Here is an 18,942-nt window from a genome sequence, read left to right on the forward strand (position 1 = left end):
ATACAATACACATGTATTATGTATGTAAGGATAAGAATCATCCACATCCCAGCAGATACCTGTCTTAACCTTGGACTGTTCCATCGATATGTCACTGGGATCATAGCACAGCCTGTCTTGGCAAGGTGCTGCCTCAGGCTGTGCTCCCATAGCTCAGCTCTTAGTGGGTGGCTGCACCCCAATGTTGGAAAGGCAAGACCTACGCTGGAAGAGAGGTGTCCAGCAACAGCCTCTCATGCAGTCTGAGGAGGTTTCTGGATTCTCCCACCAAACTGTTCTGCTTCATACTCTGCAGGCGTGCTGCTGCCCCCACAGCTGTGTCATGGTCCGTCTCCATCAGATGCTGGAGGAGGAAGCCCGGAATCCCGTTGGTAGCTCCAGGGTAGGTATGCAAGAGCTGAAGAGTTCAGAGGAGAAGCACCAGTGTTTACTACAGAGCTGAGAGACTTCTTGCCTGAGGGAAACAGAATAAGACTCTAGCTAAATGCCATCAAACAGCTAGAAATAGTTGCTTTTATTTGGGTCAGAGGTTGCCTATCTCTAAATTGGCTGCTGTGAAGAAGAAAATCAAAACAAGAGCTGTGAGTCACAGGTTGCTGAGGGAAGGGACATTGTAAAAAACTGTAATGGATTCCTCCCTGCTGCTGACTTTCTCTAAACTACCCCTGGGATGTAGTTTGATGAAAGCAATGAATGCTGATATTTCCATGTCCAGATACTTATTTAACCAATATTAGCAGACCAGCGTAAGCTCAAACACATTGCACTCTTCTATGTGCTCAGATCTGAGAGACCATCAGAACATCACTGAAATGATCTGATTTCATACTCCTTAATGAGTTTGCTGGCTATGTGCTCTCAGAGACCTGTCCCGTGCACTCAGTATTGTACTAGAAATGACTAAGTAAACTCTCACTCAGGGCCAGAGCTCTAAAACCAAAGAGTTGGACAACACTACCTGTAAACTATGAACTATACAGGCAGTTCTGAAACAACTTGTTGAAGCTACATTGCTGATAAAAACTAAAACATTGATATTCAGTTACATTTGCTCAATTTTTTTTTGTTTATGTAGTTTTATTAAAATTCTTTTTCTTATAAGAAGTCTTACATGAATTACATGGCTAAACAATTTAAAGAAATCAAAGGTTGTAGCAATGTAAGTAGAGCTGGAGCAAATGCCTGTTTTTTGTAAGTCAGAAAGTGATTTCTGTTTCCGGTGAGTAGTTGTGTGTTTGTGGGCTTTTTTATTTATCTTTATATTCTCATGTACCAAAATTCTATGTTTTCAGTAACTTTGCTCATTCATATTCCACACAAGTCCAACTATTTCTGCTACAGCTTCTTTTGTTGAACATAGTATTCCAGACAATGACACACAAATGTTTTATACAGTATTATCATTCATTCAATAAGGTTTCTGTACCTTTGTTTGCAAGTTGCTTGTTTTTATTAATGAAGTTATATCATCAGCACACATGTTTACTGGAGTATCTGTTCTGGCTAATACGATACCTTCATGGATGAATAAAGCTATTTTGGATTTCTGATGTTTGTATGAATACTCCTCAGCATTTCTTTTTTAATCTTCTATTTATCAATCCTGAAAAAGTAGCTTGATGACACATCCAACAACAGTATTAGATTTCTCTAGAATTCTACAAAGAAATCAGTATTGTCTGCCAAAGGTTTTATTTGACGTGGTAGGGAGAAGCTGTTTCATGATTTTTTTTTTTAATTAGGTTTTATTTCAGTGACTAATTGTGTCTTAAGAGCCAGTTTAAGAAATTTGCCCCCTTAAGTTTTGTGACTAAGTTCATATAAAAAAACTACAATGAATAATTTTTGAGACTCACAGAGTCTCATCTTTTAAGGGTCAGTGAAATAAATGTGAGGCTTTTAATTTTTTTTATTTAACTTCAATAAACACTAGGTGAAGCCTTGAAACTGAGGTTGTCACATGCAGTGACAATCTGTATTTTTATACTTAATTATTCTGTGAGAAAGCAGATAGCCAAGAGGAATAATTAAGTCTTTTCCCATCATCTCCAGTGTAAGTGGAACTGCCTTTTGGAGGAAATAATTTTGAAGATTACTTTGAAAATCCCACATAGTAATAGTAAATGTTTAACATCACTTCAGTAAACTGAGCAAGTTAATATACTTCATTGAGTTCCACATATTTTACCAGGAAAGTAACAAGCTATATTTGAAAATTGTGTAAAAATATTTGTGAAAACTGACCGTTCATCCTATTACCTAGTTGTGCAGGTGACAAATGTAAGTACTCTTTTTACTGTGTTTGTTGGGTCTTGCTGTAGGACATTCTTTGAAAAAACCTGATGAAGAGGCCAAAAGATTATAGTCTTCCAGGAAGAATCACCTGGGAAAGCAATTATCTTCCTCTAGGTACACCACTTCTCATCTCTGTATAATTACTGTCTTTCCTATCTGCGGTCTACTTCATTTAGACTGTAAGTTTTTGTAGGCGATGAGACGAGACTCACTTCATCATATATTAGCCTTCCAGTGAGAAATCTCATTTCAGTTAGTTTTCCAGACTCTCTGTGCATTTAATAGACAGAAAGAGAGAGAGAGAGACTTTCAGAGGATGATTTATCTTCCTTGTCTAAGACTGGAATAATATTAATTGCTCTCTGGACATTATTCTCACTACCTCTTCCTGATGAGAACACTTTAAATCAGATATTAAACTGTAGACAGATAAAGTTAGGTGAAATGACTCAAGCCCTTTTGTACTTTGTCTGACATCTTATTTCACTTGCAATTTCCAGATATGATATTAATAGAAATAAATAACAATATATTGGGCCAAATGGAGGCCTGATGTAGTTTTGCAGTTTTATGGTGAAAAGCTCATAGAGATGTTAAGTCTTCAAGGGAGTCCTTCAGCCTGCATTAGGCAGAAGATCAAGCTGGATGACTGCAATTGTTGTTTCCGCCCTTATTTATATTATATGGAGTGGGGAGGTGATGACTATGGACCATGTTGACTTACTCTAACTCACTAAGGATGTTTTGTGATTAAATACCTCAAAGGCCCCAGAACAAGATACTAATGAAATTCATGAACTTTATAAACAGCATGCCTTTTTAGGAGCAGCAAAGAATCTTTGCTGACCTACCTCCTCAGCAGTGCTAGCCCACCTTGGCATTTAGGTGAACTCCTTGGTCCCTTCTTATGCCACATGGCTTCAGAAAGAAAGAACTGAAGGAAGGTATCTTTCTACTCATGCTAACTCAAAGATGAGTTTGTTATAGAAGTGCTTCATCTAAATCAGCTTTAATATAGTTTTATAGCCCATTAGTGCCATTCTTAAGCTGAAGAAAGCCTAGGCCAAAAATCTAGCCCGTAATCCAGGTGTGTTTTTTAACACTACATCAAAATGGAGGCTGTTTATTCAGCTCCTATGTTCTTTAACTTCTCTTGGTGTCTCACCAGAGGAGATGGATTTTCAGTTTACATTTCCCCTACATCCCTAAATGTTGACACAGAACTCAATCTTTAACAGAATTACCACAACAAATATATTTTAGAGAATTGGCAAATGGCAGAAGTGGGGTTGCTGTTCGGTTCAAAGCAGGAAGGTCTCCTACAGTGCCTTTTGTAAGGGCAGCATCTTCTCTGTAAAGGTGTTTTCCCCTACAAATGATTTTATGCTAACCTCACCTTGCTGGACCACATGGAACAATGAGACAGTGAGTCAGGTCAAGGAACTGCAGACTTTTTGCCCATCCTTAACCTGTCTGGGCCAATCTTCCACATCTTACTGGACCAAAATATACTTTCTCGGGAGGTTTCTAAAGGTTTTGGAGTATGTCTTACTCCGTATGTGTACCTGCACACATGAGTAAAGTATGAGACTATATAAGCCTTGGTAGTACCTGTTGCAAATTGCCTTTAAAGTGAATCCAGAATCACAATTGAAAAATGACACATCTAACATCTCTGTGCAGCAGTCTGAGAATCTCTGAACACTTCTGCCAGCAGTTGTCTTATCAGATATATTCAGCTGTTGCAGGCTTTTGTTTTCACTTAGGGAAAAATCCATCTTGTGAAATAATTGTCAAGTGTTCTTGAAAAAAAAACGAGAAATTAGAATTAAATATTCATGTTTCATATGTTAAAATTCACATTTTTCTATGGACTGTGAATGTTGATTTCTGAAACACATATGGCAGCAAATGTAAAGAGGATCTTAGCTTCAGAGGGGATGTTATAAAGGTAAAGATGTAGCGATTCTACATTCTACCTCTCTTCCCTCTTATTCTGCTGGGTGGGTTACTGCCTTTTCTGTCTCTTCTGCCTTGTATTTAACCTCCTTTTACAGAACAGCTGTATTTCATCACTCATGGCATACTGGAAGCTCATTAATTGAGAACATTTTCCCTTTCAAAATGTTTTGAATCTGTTAATTCTTTTCTAAAGTGTCTCAAGCACATTCTATTTCACAGTTAAATGATTTCAGATACATCCATTATGATGTATTCTTTCACTTGCCTATAACAGGATCCAAATAAGAAGTGAAATACCTCATTAAAATGCAATTCAGTATGGCTTTTGAGTCCCAGAGAAATAGAGTTTGCAAGACAACAGCAACCAGTTGAAAGTGAGGATATTTCTCCAACGTATTTTCCTTCAGCAGAGTCACTCATATTTCCTAAAATTATATGTGTTCTAACTGCTAATATTCAAAACTTTTAATTTTCAGTTTAGCTACCTAAGCTAAACTAAAGCAAAATATAAAAAATATATACAATAAAGCTAAAGCAAATTCTGATTTGTCTACATCACGAAAGTTCCAAATGAAGAAAACTCACAATAAGTGGATCCCTCAGGTAGGTCAGCAGAAACATAAGCTTCTATTTACAAAAGTTATATTTGTGTGCTTCTGTCTCTGAGATTGCAGTGTCTGTCAAAGCTCATCTCTAGGCACCATTATGACCTATTTATTCTTTGTATATCACAGCACATTTTTTAAAGTGAGAAAAAAACTTCACAAGGTGTGAAAGCTATCATCTTCAAATATATTCTGTGAATTTACATATATAAGGACAGACTTCTCTTTTCTCATTCATGCACTGTATCTTCTGCTTAACTGTGGCATTCATATTTGTGTATGTTATATTAATTAATTAAATATCTTTTTTGACTTAAATAATAGAATAATGTCTTTACGTAAATATTTTCTCGTACTTTTTAGATTCCAGTATGCAGAGTACACAACAAATACAAAACTAATTCCAGGTAAACTGACTCAACCCTTTACCATATCATACATATATAGGTGTTATCAGGAGGTACTGCTTCTGTTTCTAAACTAACAGACCAAATTTTGGTTTTGATTAAATTGATAAATCTCCAGTAGGTCAGCAGAGTAACGCTAACTAATGCCAGCAGGATCTAGCTAGAGCATAAAGATAGTTTCCAATGTTGAAAGAACTCATTATTGTTTAATAGCCAGATTTTTGGCAATATAAAACATATCAAGACCAAACTCTAACTTTCCTTAACTAAGCATCCTCCTGTACTAATTTGAAGACACAGATTGCAAAGACTATCTGCTAGTCCTGTAAAAGTACAGTGGGATGATTTCTTAATGATTACGTGTCCAGTATTGATCCTTATGCTCTTCAGAAGTGGTGTTAGGGAGTGAGTAGTTTTGGAGGGTTGAACTGGAATGATATTGTAATTCCACAGAGTGGGGACTTCCTCTCAATCTTTTTTTTTGTTCCCTGTAGTAATCCATTTCCTCAGCCAAATGTTTTATTTTAATACCGGCCACCAAGACATAACTGCACTGCCTGTGCAGTTTTAAGACTTGAACCCCGAAGCCCTCTGGATTCTTACCTGAGCCCTGATACTGACTTTGTGTTTTTCTGCATGTGTCATGTCTATTCCTTTTTTTTTTCCCTCCCTGCTGACACAAGATCTGCTTTACTTATGTCATGTCCGGCTTCTGTCAGGGAATTAGGCATTTATTCAGGCCTGTTGTTGCCTAAAACTGGCCTCAAAACTGTGAGCCACTCAGCCCTTGAGCAGAGTGCAGCTTGCCTGTAGAAAAGCTGAAGTGTCTCAGGGAGGAATCCACAACATTCAAAAGACAGACTGCGTGAGTAAGAAATTCTGAGGACAGGGACAAATCTTAAATTTATTTTGCATTTTTTGAAATATGCCTACATCCTCTCAGGATTCTGATTTAGGGGTATGAATTGCCTGAGTCATTATTTGAGGATATGAGTATGTCTACCGACTCAGACGATTAAACATCTGAGCTTTGTTGGACTTGCATGAATGTGTACAGAACCCTTCGTAATAGAAGCATAAATACTTTCAAAGTGCATTAGTGGTGCAGACTTCTGAGATGTGGGTATTTAAATGTTGTGAAAACTGGCAGCAACTTAATGAAGGCTTTGAGAACTTTGATTTTGATCCTAGACTTAAGTTCTTAGGTCTTTTATGGCACTTGTCTTATATGACTGGTCACAAGAAAGTTGTGACCCTTTGTATTTAAGATGATACGTTGCTCCTTTCTCTACAGCTGTGAGTCTGAATCCAGAGGTGCTGATGGCCACTAGCCATACACAGCAAGAGGGCTCTCAGAGGATTTACCTTAATGGAAACAATTCCTATAGCTTCTTGTTCCATACTGTAATGTATGGACTACTTGCACTTGTGCATACTTGAATATGTTACCTGTTGTACTCTTTTTAGTTCTGGTTTGTTGTTGTCGTTGTGGGGTTTTTTCCCCTATTCCTGCTCAGTGTGTCACCTTTTGGCTTCTTGCCATTTTTTTTCAGTCATTTTATTTTGAAGAACTTGTTAAGAAAGAACAAAAACTGAATATAACTGAAGACCACAGTTGCAGACCTTCTGGCTCTGTGATTAACAGAATAATGATCTGCTTTGTTGCTGTCACTCTAGAAAAATTACTTAATGCACCATCATGTCTGCAAATCCAATGTACGCATCTGTCTCTACAGACAGACGTGCACCTCTGGTGTATGTGGAATAGAATACATTGCCCAGGAACAGATTGCTGCTTGTTTGCATGGTTTTTGCAGTGTAGTAATAATCCAGCAGTACCTAGCAGAAGATTTTACCTTTTTCACTTAACAAAATGTCTGCAAGGTTTCTGCAGGTTTTTATGAAGCAAAATTATTCATGAATATGCTGGTTTTACAGGCATTTAAATTAGTTGTGTTGCAAACACAACTATACAATATACTAGATCGATACATCTATAGAATAATCACTCCCCCATTTGTTGTTTGTAACACTTTTTGGTTTTGTTTTGATAAATAACAACATTTAAGACTAGGACATGAACAGACATTTCAGTTTTGCTATTTAATTCCTCAAACTGCAATTGATCAATAACATTATATTTAAAAACACTTACCTGATGCATTTCTACACCTTTTTCTATAGTTATCTTGCTATTAATTTTCTTGTTTTAAAAGATGGTAATAATTTTTTGTGCGGAACACCATCTCACATTTTGTGAAGCATGATAAAAGGAAATCTCTATCCATCTTTGAAGTATGATATAATGACTCAATATGAAACAAAACAGTTGCCTAAAAGCCTGTTCCACAGGTAGGGTAGAGAATGAGAAACCTAATGGAAAAGATAGAGGAAAAGTCGAAATGTCACTGCCAGAGCAAAACCTAGGGCTGAAACTGCCAGAGCAGCACACTCTGCTCACAAGGGAATATGTTATGTGTGCAAAGGAACACAACAAACCCTCAAAGGGATAATTTATGCCACTGTAACTGTATAGTGATTCTTTCTTTATAGGAGATTTCATATTCAAATAACAAGAGAGTCATGTGGCATCGTTATCCATTAAAGATGCACATTCTTATCTCAAAGATTCAGTGATTTCACCATAACTGTCCCCGTTAGCATAACATTACTCCACCTCCTGCAGATTACTGATTGCAGGCTCTTAGTGCATGACCTGATTAGTCTCATGATGGGAATCAGACCTGCACAGTGACCCATCTAGAAGCTGTTAAAAATACATGACTTTTACCTGGATTCTGTCAGTCTGCTGAAAGAACCATAAGAGCAAGAAGTTCTAGACTTAGCCTATACATACACACCAGGAACTGGAAAATCCATTACGCACTGTGGGTCAGGAGAGCATGTCTAGCTGAAAGAATGCTTGACAACAGTGAAAACCAATCCTGAGCTTCAGACGTCCTTCTCATTTCACACACAGAGAGCCATTTTTCGTCGTGCTTACGTGAGGGTGCTTGCTATTATTGGAAACTGTTTCCTCTCTGCTGCTTTCAGTTTTGCAAAAGGCTAGGGAAAAGAGATGGGTGTTTCCCTTTCATACTAACTGCAGGCTCAAGATGCAGGTTCAAGATGCACCCAGATAGGTAATGTGATTAATAATTCAAAGCTATGTTAGCAAGTGACACAGTATCTGTCTCTTCATGCCCAATTCTGCCCCAGGGTTCAGTGAAAGATGTGCACTCTTCAGCTTGCTCAGCTCTAGTGTTAACATTTTTCACTTCTCTATTTTGAGTTGTCTACCAGCAAGATTTGGGCAAGCCCTTCTTCATTTCCATGTTGATTTTTGTCTGTTTTTCTGATTGTTTGTTTGTTTTGCGTTTCTTTAAAAAATTTGTTTTAAGAAACCAAGATGACAGATGCTTTTCTTTAAAGCCATTTCAGTTAACAGGGCTGTATTCAAACTCTAGAACAAGTCAGCACATATTAACCTTCAGGTGGTCGGCTAACAGAAAATCCCATCCCCCAAGGACAGCAGTTGAAACAGTTACAGGGAAGCAGCATATGGACAAAATGTGACATGATGGCCATTCTCAGAATTGCCACTTGTGATTCTGTATTCTTCACTTGCTATTTGTCACTGAGCATGAACTGGACAAAAAAAAATCTTAAGGTCAGAAGAGCTACCTGACCAATGTATTGAAGCATCCTTCAGGAGAATTAGTACATCTCAAAAGAGGGTTTATGGACATGTATTAGAAATATGACAATGTGAAATGTGAAAGAGGTAGGTGAGAAAGATGGACTCTCAACTTTTTTTTTCTCTCTACTTTTCACAATCTAGGCTCCTTCAAAGAGGACAAAAACTTGTTTTTTGTGCATCTTTCTGTTTAAATTACCTGAAAAGCCTCAGGAAGACTTTCCTTTTGAAGATGAAGCACATGTTCGTGATTTTATTTGTGGTGACACTTTTAGATTTTAAACAACTTGTAAACTGGGTAAAAAATTAACAAAAAGCCTTTAAAATTATTGAATGAACCTTCCCGCACTGGCTACTAAGGATTTTATAGTCTCTTTTGCTATGCATATTCAGGCTTAGTTAAGCTTAATTTTTGCATAGGCATTTAGTCTGACATTTTTGTTTGTTTAAGAACATTGTTTTTTTTTTCTCAAATAAACAAAGAAGTTGCCAGGCATACTTATTTCTGAATCTGAAGTACTCAGAGTACCAAGTTTTTAATATCCATAATGTTTCAACTATCAAACAAATCCTAAAATTACCTTTTATACAAATATCAAATTATATGACAAATGCTTCTTACTATGTGCATTGCTTTAAGTTTGCATTCATGATAGAAATAATGTTTTAACTTTTTATGTTACAAGTTTTTTGGAATGTGCCCAAAACCCCAAATATTTTCTGTATTTTTTTTCAAGTGCCTGAAAAAACACAGCCATGCACTTGGAAATGGAAGTTTCGCATTCTTTTAATTTTTCATTTAAAAACTCTGAAGTGAAACATTCCAGTCCTAGGATCATGTTCATGAGTTTGTTCAGGAAGTGCTTTTGGTTAGACCTGGATTTTTCTAGAATTCTCTTACTGTATGCTGATGCCATTTCACTATTTCTTCCTAGTCACAAGTACCTACTGCTACCCCCCTGTTTACCTATTACAGCAAAACATCTCGTCTTACTGAGGTGACATGGTATTTCCAGTGGAATCTCTCCCTCTTTCCGTCTCCCTTCATCATGATACAAAATGATTTTTGTACCTCTCTGACTGTAATTTTAAGATATGACAATTTTATTTCCCAACTGAATACCTGCCTCAGGTATGAGTAAGCAGGCAAGCCTGTTGTATAGCTTCCTCTTCTTCAAATCTCAGTACAGGTAACTGACAAATTTCAGGTTATGCCAAATCTCTATCTGTCTTGCCCAGACTCCACAGCTACTGGCAAAAAGTCTTGCTTCAACTACATTCACATACCATTCCTATCCCAGGGCAGCTAGTCAGCTTTTGCAAGATGATGAAAAGAGATTTGTTTTGTCAGATTTAAAATAGTAAATCTCATTTATAGTAGCTATAGAAGACAAGAGTCTTCATCACCCTAAGTCATCTCAACGTGCAGTATGATCAAATGCCAAGACTTTTCACAGGTGTGTCTAAAATAAATTTTCTGAAACTCATATTTAAGAAAGTTTATAAGGGCTAGATTTCAAAGGGACATCAACATTGTTGAAAGCAGGCACAGATTCAGTTGCTGAAATAGGAGCCTACAGTCAGCTGATATCCTTCAAACTTGTAGCCTGGCTAATTAATCTCATATTTACTCTACAGGGATTAAATTTGTGACATCATCTGTCCTATGGTGACTGTATAAATAATTGTTTTCATTTCCATTTTCTACTGCCAGTGGACAGTGAAGTTTTTAGATTCTTCAGAATTATTCTGGCACTCATAATTGAGCATCTGCAGCCTAAAATTTATCATAGAGTAAAATTTCAGGCATCAAAAGAAGGAAGAGATGAAGGAGAATGACAGAACGCATGCAGAATCCTGGCAAAAAAAATAAAATTCTCTGATAGGAAAAAATTCAGTGGGATAATATAAGCACAATTTTCTTATGGCATAGCAATCCGGACTTGGCTTTTTAGCTTCTCTGTTGTCAAATGCTCATGTTTCATGTATATTTTGTGGTTTTAAAACCCAGTAACAAAAGAAAATTATGATCCTAGTAAAGATGGATAATTTCCTTGCTGTACGATAGCTTTCAGCTTTCTTTAACACAAAAGAAAATGACAATTTTCCACTTCCTGCAAATACATTGTCTTATTACAGGATTATGCATATGTTTTGAGAACAACTTACTCATTAGAGGTAAATGTGAATGACGTCACTAAACCAGAAGGGTTTATTTTGTTCACCAAAGTTAATCAATAAAAAGGCTTCATTCCTATCTTTGTTTTATTTCTGAAATGAGATGTCTGTTTTATTACAGCAACCATGAGGGTTTCAAACTATAAACAAGACAAAGTTTTTAAACACAGATAATATTTACTCCTAGGTCAAGTGAAACAGTTTTAAAAAAATGAAACCAGACAAGCCAAATCTTGAAACATGTATTTTTTTCCAACAATATTGGCTGACCAACCAGAAGATACTACTTGCAAACATGGCATAATGAAATATTTTATCTGTGAAGAGGACTGGGAGTCACAGGCTTCCTATCTTGTACTTTGTAAGAGCCTATTATTAACGATGAAAAAACAGGAAATAGATACTGGAAGGAAACTAACTCATCATCTACTAGACAATGATAATTTAATCTAAACTTTGAAGTTAATTTCAGTTTTTCATCTACTATATCAGCCTTTAAAATCAGAATCTAGAAAATCCTGAGGTTTTCCACCCCCTATGTTATCATGTAAACCAATTATCTGTTAATGGAATCTATTTTATTAGCAGCACAAACAAATTCAACTTGTACTTGAAGAACAAGTGCAACCTGTACTTGCTTAAAGGAATAAACAATCAAACATTTATGAGCCATGTAAATTATCCTTAAATGACTGCAAAACTGTAAAGAGTTTTATATAGCATCCGATTAAAATTCTGCTAAATGAGTACAAAGTTGGTTGGCTTAATGTGCATTTATATATTTTTAAGCAAGATACATATTGCATGAAGTAAAGAACTTTGGAAATTTTCTTGTAAATAGATATATCTTTACCTATCTTTGTCATAGCCCAAGTCTAAGTAATTTTTATTATTAATATTTTCTATGGTTGACTAGCTGCTGCTACAGCCTGATCTTTTACCAAGCCAAAAAAAGGGGGGCCTTTTCAGGAATTTAGGCTTAAACCAGGCAGAGCTTTAGTCTTCAGTGCCATTCATCATCTATGTCTGGAACTGAATTAGAAAAGTGCTTGGAGCCTTGTTAGAATAGAGGTAGATGTTAAGGAGAAAAGAATGGCTGTAGAAGGGTGGGAAAAGAATAATTCAGAGAAGAGCCTCGGTGGTGCGAACTCTCATGTCCAAGAAACAAAGATCTATCAAAAGGGATGTTAAATTAGGAAATATGACTTTTGACCAAAGAACATGTTTTTCAAGTCCTCTTGAAAATGACTAATGCATAACCATGCCACAGTTTTTACCGCTGGCCAGGAAATAAGCCAGCCAAGTTATTTGAACTTCCTCCTCTCCAGAGTTACATTTGGAAGGGATGTGTGTGTACTCTCTCCTTCCACACATAGGGTGACCCAGCTGCCTTCCCTAAAATGTCCCTGGCTTTCCCAGATGGGATCAGCAGAACTATGATGGCTGTCATGAAGTAGAGGCACGTCCAGGCTCCTCATGGCCTGGTGGGACCAGGCCTTCAAAGAAAACGAAAGAAGCTGTTTTGTGTTTGTGTACCCTGAGGGACAGTGTCCACTTCAGCCTGTACTACTCCTCTCACCTCAGCCAAGCTGGATTGTCAAGGAAAGGAAGGTGGAAAAACATGCTTGGATTAATTCTTTTATCATTAATTTTCCATTCTTCCACTTAAAACGGAGTTCCCTCCAAATTATTGTCCAGCAGCTCAAGGACCAAAGCTACTCTAACCATCTCTTCTTCTGTCAAGGGTGCTAGTTCTGGCAGCACATGCTTTGTTCTGTGTCCATGATCAGTTGCACCTGTGGAAGCCATTAGTTCTTTTAGTTGTATTAGAATAACCTGAAATACAGGCCAGTGATAATTTCTAACATCACCTAGTTGGGGGAGTGTGCTAGTAAAAGCAAGTATGCAATTAAGGGGAAAAGAAGACATGTAGTGGAAAACTGTATATCTCACTGAAAATTAACACTATGCCACCAAAAAACCCCAACTTTGTCCTTCACCTTCCATTATGTGGTCATTTGAGGGATTTCATAGCCTGAAATTTTGTTATTTGCATTTTCTATTTAGAAAAGGAGTTCTTCCCCCTGTCTTAGGCATCTCAACATGACTTGACAGTACTGCATTATCTTAGTTTTACCCTTCTGTGAGGCCTTTTGCATTTATCAGCTTTCTCAATGATGCTCCAGCTGCATGCTGACTACAACAAAAAGTTCAGCTTTTGCCTTGAAGGCAAACATACACTTCTCTTTGGGGATCTCCATGGTGGAATTTTTCTGCCATTGAGATATTAGATGTAGAAGATTTAAAACTTTCCCATCAGTTATTTGATGTGCACATATAAATCACAATAAAAGCACAGCTTGCTTATGCATGGGGATACATGCTGTTCAATAGGAATCAACTTTATGAGAAATAGTGTTTCTATCTAGAAATGTCGTGTCAATTTAATTTTATTGCTGAAAAAAAGCCCACATAAAGCAGTGAATTAAAACTGAGGGGAAACATACAGTTTTGTGATGTTCTTTTGAAAAGTTGCTTCTCCTAGACAACATCAAGCAATGGACCTTCACCAATCTCACTGGAGTTACTCTGTCTTACAGCAGCTCAGGATTTGATCCTGTTATTTCAACAATCAAACCAGAGTGCCTGATGTTTAGGAATTAGAGGAAGCTAGACAGCCATGTGGTGTGACATAAGCCAATGATTTGGCCTCAATTTTGTCTGATTAATGTATGTAAAGCAGTAGTCGTGAAAAGAGTACATGAAGACAAAGCAGTTTTGTCCTGAAATTGCTTAATGAAGGTAGGACTAACTGAACAGTAGCACTGGTTTTTAGTGACCTTTCGTAAAGAAAAGGCAGTCTGTCAGTCATTATGCAAATTCAAGAACATCTGTTCTATGAAACCCTGTAATAATGCCTGAGGTTTGCATCATATGAGAATAAAAACTGTTTTGACAAAGGCTACTGAGTACGCTTGTATTAGCCAGACAACTCCTTTTTTCTAGTCCAATTCTACCTCAAGAATAGGGTGTGGGGCAGACTGGAGTAAATTGTCATGGCTCAGTGGAACTGGTTTCTCAGAGTGCTATTTTATTTGGAGAATAATGTTGAAATCTAAGAGGTAAATTAGACTTACAACTGCATTATCAGAGCATTAATATTTCATTAGTAACAATGGCAGCAACTGATGTGTGATGCAATGTGAAGTGTTTGTTGCAGCCTTCCTATGCAGGCAACAAAAGAGGCAGTGAGTACTGCTTTAAGAAGTCTGCTAACGACTAACTCACATCTGCTTTAGTTTAAATAAAAAAACCCGCCAACAAACAAAGCAAGTAATATTGACAGCAGATATAAACAATAGCTGGATGGCTCAGTCCTGTTTCATACTTAATAACTTCAGGAAATACCTATTAAAATCTATTGATTTTTCAAAACACTGTTACCACCTCTGAATTTAAATGATGGAGGGGCTGGTGTGCTGAGGGTCATGCGAGCTGGGGACTTCTGCACTCCAGTGGCGACTGATAGAAATATTATGAAGGTGGAGATAAGACAGGAACACAATGTACAGCTGCTCACATAATCTCTTTAAGAAGAGCAATCACAGACTGCTCTCATAGGCCTAACTAGAGCATGGGGGAATTAGAGCAGAATTTCATCTTGCCAACATACGTCACAGCTCCTTTTCAGCATCAGAAGCAGCAGCCTCCTCTGTGTTTGCAGCCAAATGATAGCTCTATCCTTGGCTGCAGGGGGAAAGAGGAGACTGCTTGACTTCTCTGCAAAGGGGTAGTAAAAGGCTAATGTCAGTCCTTGCTAGAGGATCCTCTGTAAAATAACCAACACTCTTTCAGAGCCCAGCTGAGCAGCATGGGACTCAAAAAATTATTTCTGTCATACCTATTTTTTAAAAGTATTTATTAACTTTTACATCACAAAATAATTCCTATAATTTTTCTCAGAGCATAATAGCCCAGCAAACAAAGAAGATACACGAATATTTGCAAGGACTCGCAGTCAGCTGGGGAGTTTGTTTCCTTTAATTCTGGGTTTTGTTTGATTGTTTGTTTTCAAAATCCAGCATGGATTTTAAGGGTGGGAATTAAGCCAGCCTATCTACAGGAATGAAACCTTAGACATTAGGTCTAAGTTGATAAGGGTGCATCTGGCTGATCACAGATGTTTAATATAAGTGGGAGGGCTCAGTTTCTGGATACACTGATGTTTGTTCATTGACTACAGGGTGGAAGTCAGGCAGTTAGCTCACACTACCCTCATAGTTTCCTCATAGGAGGAAAACAAATTCATCCCCAGAGCCAGTAACTCAGAAAAGTTAAATGATTGGATTTGCTTTGCCTTAAACAACCAAAAGCTGGCAAGAATCTGGCATTTGTTAAAAGATTTGGCCAGTTATTCGGTGGTGATGGTTAAAACAGTGCCATAACCACTATCTCCGGTCTCCATTCACGAAGTCACCACCACAGCCAGCAATTGTTGATGTGGATGTTTGTGGGAGATGATCTCTGTGTCCCCTTTTCTCACTGCAATTCCTTTCCTGCCTGTCCAAAGTGACAGCAGTATAGGACCATCTGCCTCACCACTATAGTATTAAAATGTTTATCTTGGTCTGGAGTGACCTTCATGGGCAGGATGACCATCCAGCAAGGATTCCTGCAGTGAGTGACTTCAACACAGCTCTCGGGAAATGACTGTATTTCAAGCATAGGGTTACTTGTGTTCCTGGGGGTAGCACATGGGCAATGAGCTATTTCTGGCGGTTGTCATCATGGACTGGTACGCATCCCATGGATATTTTTTCCTGCACCTTGCAGGTTTGGGAGTGGCATCCTGGGGAGTGCTTCCGGTTTTTGTTCTTGTTTTTTTTCTAACATCTCTCATGTATTCCCTCATGAATTAAATTTGCCTTTGGCAGTTATCCCAGCACCATATAAACCGTGAGTCTGTATTTTTTTTTCCCAATAAATATCTGTGACTAAAATTTTGGGAATTTACTACACAGCAGATTAAAAATATAATTCTTTTAAAAAAAGAATGGATCATTTGCCTTTAAACAGAATAGGTGAATGAAAATAGGAGTTGAATGGTTAAAACCTCAACTTGTTTACAGCTAAAATTGACGTGTTTTCCAATCCTTAAAATTTACGCAGATGTTTAACCCTCAGAATTGGCATTACTAATTCTTAGGCTAAGATGTTGAGCTGAAATATGACAGGAAAAGGGAACAGAATTTTTTTCTTACAAGATATAACCAAAAGGTCAGAATTACATAAAGTCTGTTGCTGCTTTTGTGAAAAAGGGATGTTTTTAATCTGAAATGACCTTCTTCCATTTCTAAATGCAGTTATCAATCAGATATAGAAAAATATAGAGTTTTTCCTTTTCTGTATGAATCATCTTGTTTTCCAGGGTGGAATTGAGAAAAGGAAAAATGTAAGACAAATCAACAAAAGCCAGAAATCTGCTAAATCAAGTAGCATCTTTATATAGTTTTAAAATATTAGAAAGCTAAAATTTCCTAAAGAATACTTAAAATAAAAATATTTAAGAACTTTTAAAGATAACTCTTGCAGTAGTTATATTCTTCCACCAACTCTACAAGGGCAATGGTCAAGCTAACTTGTTAAAGAAGTGGTTCATTAATTCTACATTTCCTGTATTTTCTATTGCCTTCATTACTAGTGTTCATGAAGTTAATAGACTCTCACATCAACCAATATATGCCTGCAACTTTAGCTTCATCTCAACATCCTATTATGTGATTACTATATAATGCATCAGAAATTACTTCTCATTACTGTTTTTAATTATGATGATTAACTTGGATTCCTTCTTCAAAAGTCTAATTCTGCACCTTTATTTAAAATCCCAGGAGAGCTTCCTTTGAAGCTGAGGCATGCCAGAACCAGCCAGACAAATTATGTCATTATTTTATTACTGATTATATGACAAGTTTGCACTCTTTGGTGAATGTGTCCACGTCAGTGAAGTAAACAACCTTGTTTGGTCAGGCTTTATGTGGATAGTGAATAACACATTCAGTTAACTAGCTTTCTACAGAGGCAGAATGTGAGGAAGCAGAGATCATTTATTTATGGCATAATTCATATTTTAAAACCATCATTTATTTATACTGTTGATGCAGTTTCCTTACTATCGTCATATCACAGTTGCCCATGCTTTCAAATAACACAAGACCCCATATATTCCACCAACCAACACCCAGTCATCACAGGCCATGAGTACAGCTTTCCAGTATACACTGCACAGAAGAACATCAGAGCAAAATTATCCTTCATGCATAATTCACAAATCCAGTCCCTGCATGCTTTATGCACTGATGAATTACTCGGTTGTGCTGAGGTCATTCAGAATAAGCTAAAAAGCAAATTATGGCAGGCATGTGCTGTAACATTATTATTCTGCAGGCCTGGATTTGAAATTGCTGTCTCTGAGACCTGATTTTGAAACATAATGTATTCAGCTTCCATGATATTTCAACCCTGTGTCCTATGTCTGAGGATGTCCATGGACTCATTTCAAAAGCTTACACAGTCCAAAAACTCAATTTGATTTCTTTCTTTTTGCCTGAAATTGGCCTTGACATTTTAAAATCATTAAATGCAATCTGTTTCAAATGCTCACAAAAGGTCACAAAGACTATGGGACTACCCCTGCTATGTTACACCACTGCAGCTCCGATCCACTTTAGAGGGGGGACTAAGTGCTCAAGGCATTCAAAATTGAGCTCCTAATGTATTAAATGCATTAGTAATAGTCACAGCTCTGTTAGAATTTCCATTACAAGGTCCAGATTACCAAGAGGAACAGGCTTTTTGGGATGCACTTGACTTTAAAAGGGTTTTAGTATTGTGTTGGAGCAGAGCCTGAGAAAATACTTGATCTTTTCAGGATTTATTTTTTCTTTTCCTGAAAAACATCACGCTTTTTCTTATTCTGGTTTTATTTGGATTTTTTGTTTGTTTGTTTGGGGTTTTCTTGTGGGGGCGAGAGGAGAGGGCAAAAAAATATAGTTTGGACACAGTCTGGGGGAAATACCAACTGCATATTGCATGTATCGGTAGCTGTTTACAGGCTTCTCTTTAATTTCACACCAAAAATAGCTGATGACAACCTAAGAGAAAAAGGAATAACTCTAGAAAACAGAACAGCTGTGACATGAGCACCTTTCTTTCATTGTTGTATGTTGGACCTCAGAAAGACAATTTCTCAAGTTACTGAAAAGAAAAAGGTTCAACCATTTGGAGAATACAATCCACAATGCACTAAGTTTGCTGAATTTAATTGGTTTTACTTAGCACTGGACCAAGTTTTAAAGCTGCCTTTTTCATTCAGTGACATCAGGAATAAGCCCTAAATCCCTTCTGTCAGGTCAGACACTGCTTTTTAAGAAACCCTCACTTTCTGATTTCCAGCCCTTCCTCATCTCTCTGGGTGCCCCCTCCTCTCCGTTGTGCCAGGGCAACGTTTGCCTGGCCGTGTGGCAAAGCCTATTTCTCACCCTGATCCCATGTTCATGGCACAACAGAGGCAGCTCTAGGGGATCATGAGTGGCCTGGATACTCACAATAGCACTGCCACCAAGAAATATATACCCCGGGCTACAGCTCAGCTTTCAGCTGAGTACTCCCATGCCCCAGTAGCAATATCACAATCCTACATCCCAGCCACCAGAACTGTGTCAGCATTGCTGAAGGAGAGAAGCATATGTTATCATCTAGTTTATCCAGAGTAATGCTGCCAATCTTGCTGCTTCTC

Source organism: Pseudopipra pipra, chromosome 5, assembly GCF_036250125.1.
Source record: "Pseudopipra pipra isolate bDixPip1 chromosome 5, bDixPip1.hap1, whole genome shotgun sequence".
Taxonomy (NCBI): Eukaryota; Metazoa; Chordata; class Aves; order Passeriformes; family Pipridae; genus Pseudopipra; species Pseudopipra pipra.